General features: G+C 37.4%; 1 long non-coding RNA gene across 1 annotated transcript; it reads left to right on the forward strand.

Annotated features, from left to right (window-relative positions):
- Window positions 1–658: 658 nt before the first annotated feature.
- On the forward strand, window positions 659–8657 carry LOC125182300 (uncharacterized). Its single transcript, XR_007161754.2, has 3 exons — window positions 659–727; window positions 5809–6133; window positions 7470–8657. It is a non-coding gene; the product is annotated as an uncharacterized lncRNA (long non-coding RNA).
- The last annotated feature ends 574 nt before the right edge of the window (window positions 8658–9231 follow it).

Consider the following 9231-nt stretch of genomic DNA (forward strand, 5'->3'; position numbering starts at 1 on the left):
ACTGCAGAGACTTCATAGGAAAGGAAAAAGAATCCTAAAGTGTTCTGGATAGATTTGCCTTGCCGTAGAAATGGAGAGAAGTAGGTTAAGGATGAGTGTTTGAAGGGGCCTTTTTGCAGACACAGATGTAAGCAAATCAAACTCTATTAGAAGGAGATAGGGAGTGAAGTTACCCCTAACACAGGAAACCGGGAGGAAGCTTAGCTTAGCCCTTGGTGAAACACACACTCTCATCTCTGATTAAAAAACTCTTGGGTTCAGGTTGGAAAATGCTTTATTAAAGTAGTAATTTAAAGATCATTGCCATCAGGGAAAGCTCATTTTGTGCCCCTTGCTTTAGGGCAGCAAAATGGTTGTATTACCAGTACACAGCCATTGAAGAATTTCTGACTCAGTATTCCTGAGGACCCGACATCTTTTGGTGTTTTCATTTTTGTTGCCTCTTTTATGAACCTATTGCCCTATAGACAGGAGGCAGAAGAAATTGTGTGAATTTGCCAAAAGGATGGAAATCTGGCTAGGATGTTACAGCAGGTGTGATATATTGCTCATAACTGCAGTATGTAACACCCACTTTGTAGCCAGGAGAAAATAATTACTCAAGCAATCAACATGGACAGAGCTGTAAATAGCCCATTCTGTCTCTTAGTAAAAGGAAGGGGGATGATAAGAAAAATTGGTGGGTGTTATGCTGAGAAAGGCCTATGCAAGGAAAGACAGGAGAGAGGTAGGTTATGTTATTCAACTGTTAAATCAAAGATCTAGACAATTAAGCTTTAATAGTTTTGTTGTTCATTGAACTGCTTGTTGAAATGATGTTCCATGTTTATAGTTAAACTGTAAAATTCACTCCTGTAACCAAGGCTAGAGATGAAACGTTGTATCTCTTAATTTTGAAAAGATGTTTACAGCTTTATTGTCAAAAATAAAATCCCGTGTGGTGAGAGGAAGGTCTATTTTCAGAGAAGTCTGAGTTCTTCTTTCCCTTATGTGTCCTTGCATATGGTCAAGTTATTTCTGCTAACTTATTGGATGTGTGCGTTCCTCTGTGGTTGACTCTTTGCGCAGGTGCTTCTGTATGCAAAGAACATATAATATCAAGTATTCTGATTAAAGTCAAATGTCAGATTGGAAAGCTATTTGTGTGACATTGACTTGAAGCAGGGTATGTGGTTTCTGAAGTGATAGTTATTAGAGAATTTTTTTATCTCAGTGCTGCTCAGTTTGATAGCTCACACTGACACTGCCATGAACACTTCACTTCTCTGTAATTAGTGTTTCCTGCCTTCGAAGAGCACAAAGGGGTATGCGCTGACTGTGCTCCTCTAGCTCTTGTTGACCCAGTGCAGGTGGAAAATATGTAACTTAAATGTATTCTATGAAAGCAAGTGCTTACAAAGTCCTGAAGGTGTTGCTCCCATCAAGACACCACTTATGCTATGTGTTTTCGATGTGCGCTTTGGCCCTAAAATCCAAGTGGAGACTAGTAGCTGAATTTCCTAATTTGAACATTCAGAGTTAAACCTCCCCTAAAGTAAAGGCAAAGGGGACATCCCAATGACCAAGGAATAGTTTAGAAAAGCGTGGGCTTGAATTTGTATCAAGAGTCATGTCAGATCTGGAGAGGGGAGTTGGTGGGATGGATGAGAAAGATGCAGCATTAATATATCACTGTACTTCTTGTGATAGAGCCCCATTTCAAAGGCAGTAAGGAAAGCAATATATCATGAGCTGACTCTTGATTTTTTTCTGTGTCTCTTGTGTTATATTGCCTGACCCCCAAAACTGCTGATGTATGCTCTCCTGTGATGCTGCTTTCTTCCCCAGTTGCCCTGCTTTCCACTGGCAGTTTAAAAGTTGAGGAACAGTTCAGCTTTAATCAGAGTTTGAAATTTAAGCACAGAGAGTTTGAGAGGCCTTTGTTAACAGTACTATGGTTTATTCACATTAAGTTTTTTTTTCTGAAGGTTGTTGGGGTACTGATGGTGACAAAGAAAAAAGTCATAAAAGCCAATTCGAATAGACTTGCATTTCAGTCTTAATGCTGCTGCTACAGGTTACAGTTTCCTACTCATTAAGTAAAGCTAAATATAACAATAAATACCGCTATTATTATCTAATTATTAATATATATATATATATCTCCAACGGATTCAAATCCAAAGATGTAATCTTCGAGGGGGGCATTTAAATAAAGAGAATGTAATCATTGTAGTGACACCAAAAGGTAAAAAGAAAATACCAGAAATTAATGGGTAATTTCTAGCAGCAGGACCTGAAATGTTAATGAATACACCCTTGTATACTAGCCCTTGGAATTTTTGCCATCACCAAATTAAGAGTAGAGAAAGTGAGAGACAGAGACACGGGTCCTGTAACTTTATGCATCTAATATAAACCGGTCATCTAGCTTCTGTCTCTATAGTTCCTGGAGACAGAGCAGTGCTTGCAGTGAGCAATTCAATTTCTTTTAGTTGGCTTTCTGAAGACATTGACAGCTTGACTATAAGTTAGGTTTCGATGAATCTTACTTTAAGTGATGCTTTCAAGGACATGTAAATCTCCTATGGCCATCTGGGGAATTGAATGCAAATCTTTCTTATGCAACTCAGGAAAGCATATTATTTTTGATAACACTACCACAGATATTAAAAAGGACTAGCACCAACTTCTGAGAGCCACCGAGAGCTTTGATGGAAATGAGGTGGAGAGAAACAAAGTGTGTGAGTGTCTTTACAGTTTACAGAGGCTCACAAATGCTAGCAGTTGAGTACGGAGACTGAAGCTATGTCCACATGGTGAATCAATTTTCCAAAATTGGAAGTAAAAAAAAAAGCAATTTTTTTCATCTCAGTGGGGGAGAAGAGTTCCACCTCTGCATTAAGGAAACATATTTAATCTGCTTTATTTTTACTCCAGGGACCAAAACAAAAATCTATTATTTAATTTCTTTAGTTCAGTTCCATCAATTTAAAATATAATTTTTTTAAAAATTGCTACTCTTCTAAAATCATGGGCCTGTTTGATCAGAATTAATATTCCTTAGCTTCTACAATCCTGTTAGTGACAGCCTTGTCTCTGGTTTATTGTAGGACTTAAAATGCTGCAAACACTAAACTAAACTACTCACAATCAGTAGCTGTTATTTGACATAGTCATATCTCTGCTTGAAACCTTTGCTCTGTATAGTAGTTAATCAAAGCTTTCAAAAGTCTAAGTAATTAAGAGCAAGACAGTTCTAATAGAAGAATTGTAAGCTGTCTGTAATACATCTAAATAAGGCAAGCCGTTACTGTAATTATTTCCTTGGCACAACATACAGCATCTGACCCTTTCCTTCTCCACCTTGTCTCTAAATTTCGTGTGTGTCCACTTTTTAAATGTTTAGAGAGAAAACGAAATACCAAAGTGCTGAATTGCTGGAGGAAATGACTTTGCTGGAAAGATGAAATCTGAAAACTAACCACCTTGCCACTTGTGAGTGTAGAAAATAAAACCTGTTATTTGCGAACCTCTCAGGATAAGAAGTACTTCAGCAGGAATGGCTTTAGCAGGCTGCAGTGTTTCTTAAGAAGAAAGGAGAAATCTCTGTTCTGCTCTGATCATTTGTTTCTGTGCTGCAGTAGTGCATTCAGCTCAGTGGTCGATCATGCATTAATAAACTTAATGCAAGTGAACTTCTGTGAAGCGTTCTTAAAAGCATGCAAATCCTGTCTGAGGATCAGCAACATGTAGCTGACATAGCTTCCTCTACCTGAAAGCACATCAGTCGTTAACCACTTGGTTATCTCTCTTGCTGAATTTGGGGACTGAAGTGAGGAAAAATGAGATATGGAAAAAGAAACCTAATTGAGTGAAAGCTAGTAATTAACCTTCATTGAATTTGGCAGGAAAGCTAGTTAATATGTATGCTTCAAGATGTTTCAATTTCAGTTCTTGATGGTATTTTTGTAATTGGTTTAAATTTCCTTGAGCGTGCTTTAGGTGATCTGCTATACCTTTGATCACTGTCACCTCCGATAAATACCCAGATCCAATTGGGTCTACTTTACCGCAGCACAGCACCTATGCACCTGACAACAAGCTCTGTGTTTAAAGGCATGATCCAAAGTTGTTAGTCACAGGTAGGATGTGTGATTTTCGTAGGATTCCCCCTATGGTCCTTGACAATCAGATTAGGTGAGTGCTACAGGGATGCTGTCCAATTTACAGCACTGCACGTATTCCATGGCAGGGGGCTCTAGTCAAAGCCAGGTTAGATAGAGATGATTCAGCCCAGGGAAATGATGGTGGACTGGGTGGTATTTCATACCACTCTGAAACCTTATTATTTTTTATATTTCTTTAAATCTGAGTTCTCACAGCAAAGTTAAGCAAAAGAGATCATTCCGAATTGTTCTCAAGTCCAAATGGATTTGGAATCACTTTAAATCAGATCTGTATCTTTTCTGTACTGGAGTTAATGCAATAATCTTCCCATAAGACCTTCATAAACTGATTTTTCTTTTTTTGGATGCTTTAGTCCTGCTTCTGATTTTGATCTTTTCAACTTGCATAGCTGCACATACTGAAAAGCTGTTCAGTTATATCTTATGTTTCACTATCTTATCAACGCACTCATGCATGCAGATGGAAAATAATAAAAAAAAAATCTGAAGTACAAAGTTATATTCTATGCTATAATGTGATCATAGAGATAGGTTTTCAAAGAACAGTACTGGACTATATTTTTAATGCCTTTGGCATTTATTTCCATTATGTTCTATGGTGCAATTCTGATTCAAAACTTCATCAGACATATTCAGGCTTCAAGATATTGCTGTGAAATGTTGGTCTCACTCTGAAATCCAAATGAATCCCACAGTTCTTATACTTGTTCTGTATTGACAATAATAATTAGTAGTAAATATTACTGTGAATGCAGAAGTGTGGGAAACCACTAGATACATATCAGTGACAGCTTTATGCTCTCTAAAGTTCCAGAACATGACAATTGTCAGCTGTATATACAGAAATAATTGCAGAGAGATCAGCCTTGATGTGGGTAAAACTTGTATGTTTTTTGGTAGATGAAGATAAATTGCTACCATTTATGTAGCAGTTTTAAAATAAATCTCTTAAGGAGCATGTGACCAACCTGAAACAGGAATAGGATACATTACATCATGCTCTAGTTCAATATTTAATTACTGAATGTTGGAATAACCATGCTGCTTTTTTTTTTCCAATTTTCTTTAAAAATAAACCCAGTAATTATTTATTCATTTAAAATTAAGTGGTTTGGATGCAGAATTTGTTGCCTGGGGTTTACTGACGGGTGACATGTAGGGCCAGTTATACAATTCTTTTCCCAAACACTACTTGTTCTCCTTTTCCCCACTCTACACTCTCCCCAGCCCCCAGAGCAACCCATGACAGTCTCCATATGCATGTTGCATGATCCAAAAGATATTAAGCAAAGTTGCTGCTTTTTTAACGATGAAAGTAAAAAAAAAAAAAAAAAAAAAAAAAAAGAAAAAGTCTTAGGCTCTTGGGAAATAAATAAGCAGTGAATGTGGAAGCACAAAAAAAATGTGATATTATGGAATCTGTTCTCTTTCTAGCTAAACACTAAAAATAAAGCTTTGATAATAACTATGAATTCCACTTTCTCGGTACAAAGAGACTATTCTAATACCATTGCGGTTATCAGAGAAAAAATTAAAAACTTAAATTTAAAAAGCCAGACCAGAGACCAGTTCTTTTATTCATTAGTACAAGCTCATTAGGTACAGTTCACGTTTCTCTCTGTTTTCTCTACCTTTCCAGACAATCAGCAGTGACGCTCCAATGTCTGAAAGAGAGTATACCTACATGATTAATACTACTGCTGTGCAAACTCTTCACACAACCACACTAGTGATAATTCCTGGTGTCTACCTGCAGTCACCAAAATATTTCTACTTTTCCCAAGGTAGCTGCAATGGAAGCAGAGGGATTTGCAAACAGCAGTGTGTGAGATGAGGAGGCTGTGCTGACAGCTACGGGTGAGGTTCTGCTCTTTCTGTGTGATCCGAAGGTGCTTATCTGTCAGGGTGGCCATGGATACTGTCAACTGCAAGGTGTGAAACTTCTACAGTCTATAGCTGCAGTGGTAAGTAGATCACAGCATGGAATAATGAGCAATGTGTTGCAAAAGAGGTGTGAAAGTGATCCTGGGAGAAAACTAGGGGGTTCAGAGTAGTACAGGTATATTCTCCAGTAGAGTTCAGTTAGAGAGGGAGCTAGCAGAGAGTTCAGCTAGTGGAGTTCAGCTCTTGAAGAGGGAGAGGTGATTTAAATGGGGAGCAATAATTATTATGGACCCTCTTCTCCATGTAAATTACATAGTCTGCAAGCACGAAGTGTTTGAGGTTATCAGTGAGCACACAGTCAAGATTTCATTTCCATGCAATCTAATTCTGTGTTCCCTAGCTGGAAGAATATTACTTCCAACAATATTGGAATAACATTGGTGATCTTAATTCCACATTAATGAAGAAGTTTTGTTTGTGTTTTTCCCAAGTTGTTGTTTTTCGTAATGGAGAGAGAGGGTGTCTGCTCTGCAAGATAAGGGTCAGTTAAACAGCAGTCATTGCCTGGCTACATGGCTGCTAAAGTTAAAGAATATCTCATCTCGTACAACACTTGTTAGAAGCAGATCATTTTCCTTTGTAAAGGTGGAGAAGAGAAGGAGTGGGAGGTTGGGAAAGAGGTAAAGTACTTGTCCAAGGCCACTCTGCAGAGCTAAAAAAATAAAACTTGAGGCTTTTGAGTTGCAACTCAGCAGGCTATTTACTGGCAAAACAGCTATTTTGTGATTGCAGAGTATTATCTTCTTTACCTCTACTGGTCTTATTCAATTACTTATGGCAGAGTGTAATCAAAATTTCCACTTTGAAATGTTTGCAGCCTTATTTGACTGCTGGAAGAGACTGAACTTTCAGGAATAGGATAGAGTTCAGTTTGCCTAGATTTAGCCACATATATAGCCAGAAAAATAAATGGAGAAAGTATTATGTCATGGGCACAATAATAATAAGTGCAAGAAAGAAGGCATAGTCCCTTTGATATACACACTGGGCTGAGAATCTCCCCAGCAGCAACCACTTTTGCAATACTCCTGAGTGCTTTCCCTGTCCTCAGACTGCTTTTTTTTTTTCTCCTCTCTTCAGTATTTAAATTGCATTGTAGGTTTTAAAATAAAACATTGGTAGCAAATAATTCTCAGAATGTCTGTAAGTCCAAAGCCTACCTTTGGCAGTGTGTCTGACAGATATAATGATTTAAATTTTAAGATTTAATGATTAAAAGCATGCTCCCTTGACACATAGGTCACTGTCCTGGTTAGTCATCTTGATATCTTGATGTGCAATCTGCACTATGCTACCTATATACCAGTCCCTCTTTTTTTTTTTAAAGAGTCTTGTTTCAATATTATTTCTTCATAGAAGCACTGGACATCATATACCAGATGAATACTGAGCCACCATAATTTGGAGCATGACCAGTGTCATTATTATATCCTGTAGTGTGAAGGGGAGAAGAAAAAGTAGATCCTCTGTGCAAACTCATTGAAATAAAGCTTTTGGTTAGGAGCATGCTAGGATGACGTGTAGGAACTAGCTTTTTCCAAATCAAGTTGTCAAGGCTGAGCAAGCGGGGACTACATGGTGCTGTCGCTTAACCTGATATAACATGACTGCAGTACTGACAAATTCACTGTTGTATGGACTTTCTCTTGGTTTTGGCTGCTTAGTTTTCACTGTACAGCCTACTCATTTGTACAAAGGCATTTTGCTTCAGGCATAAATCTGAAGCTTTGTGACTCTGTTCAGATCTTGTAGTAACACTGGTTGTTCTTTAAAAGATCATCTGGATTATTTAGGATCATTTGAGGAAAAAGTTCTGTCACTTCCAGAAGACATGGCTCACAGGAAATCAATTCAGGCAGTCATTTAGATCTTCGCATGTTTACGGAAGACAACTAAACTGAGATGCTCCTAAACTTTCTGTGGCAGAACTGTTGCTTCTCTCAGTGCTGTTTGCCAGGTGTCAGATATCAGATATTTTTTTAACGTTTGTTCACAGACCATGAGAGAGGTTTTACATTGTTTCTTGATGCTGTGATGTGGTTAGTTGATTCCTGAGATATAAAATGTTATGCACTAGTTTGTTCTCTTTTAGTAAATGTTGGTGTATCAGTTCACGTGATAACATAGCTGAATGTAAATCACTAATCCGTTGTTGATCATCTAGTTCAAATAATCTGAACTTCATCTCTTTTTGTCATGAGAGTTAGTGTCTTGGAATTTTAAATACTAAGTGGTATAGTTTAAAAAATTGAGCACATCAATTGCCACTAAAATAACCTGACTTCATATGTTAAAGCTTGGAGAAAAAAAAAAAAAAGAAAAGGAGTAAGACTAATATTAAAGAAATTGAGTAAGGTAATCAATATTCCTCTTGAATTCTTTGAAATTTTAAATAAAGAAAACTTAAGAGTTTGGGTGTCATTTTCTCCTCCATCTCAACACACACGGAGCATTTTAAGATTTTTTTAATCTGTTGTAACAGCAAAGAAAAAAGTCTCTTGTGTTCAGTCAGTTTTTGAGCCTACAGTCCTTTCTCACTGCAACACAGCTTATAGCTTGCACTCAAATAATCTTTTTTTTTTTTCTCCTCCCTTCTCCTTTTTCTTGCTCCAAAGTGTAAATTGTTTCCTGCCACTCTATAGAATTTTTCTCCCTTAATGATATGGAAGGAGATAACTACTCACGGTGCTGACAGAGGTAAGAGTACCAGAACAAGTAATGCTTCAGACACAGGATGATATACTGCTACTGGGAGTAAACTCAACAAAGATTCATATCCCAAAACACTAGTTAGTCTATCAGCACTTCTGCCATTATCTCTTAGACCACAAATCTGAGAGAAAGTTTCAAGGTCAGTTGTAACTATATTGAAAATCTGCAGATCTAAGAAAAGTCCAGTGAATTAGCAACCTCTTCCTTCTTGAATTGTATTTCTAAAGTGAGGACTTGGATGTCTCTATTTGACTGGATGGGTGTAATAGGATAAGGGTAAATATAAAAGCCTGTGCACATAAAAGATATGCTTGGGGAGGGGAAGAAGTAGCATTTGACAGATGCATTGGGTATTTTAGCCCACAGAAATTATGAGGTTAGAAAGAGTTTTATGATAAGGTTTAGG

The sequence above is a fragment of the Anser cygnoides genome, chromosome 4, assembly GCF_040182565.1.
Source record: "Anser cygnoides isolate HZ-2024a breed goose chromosome 4, Taihu_goose_T2T_genome, whole genome shotgun sequence".
Taxonomy (NCBI): domain Eukaryota; kingdom Metazoa; phylum Chordata; class Aves; order Anseriformes; family Anatidae; genus Anser; species Anser cygnoides.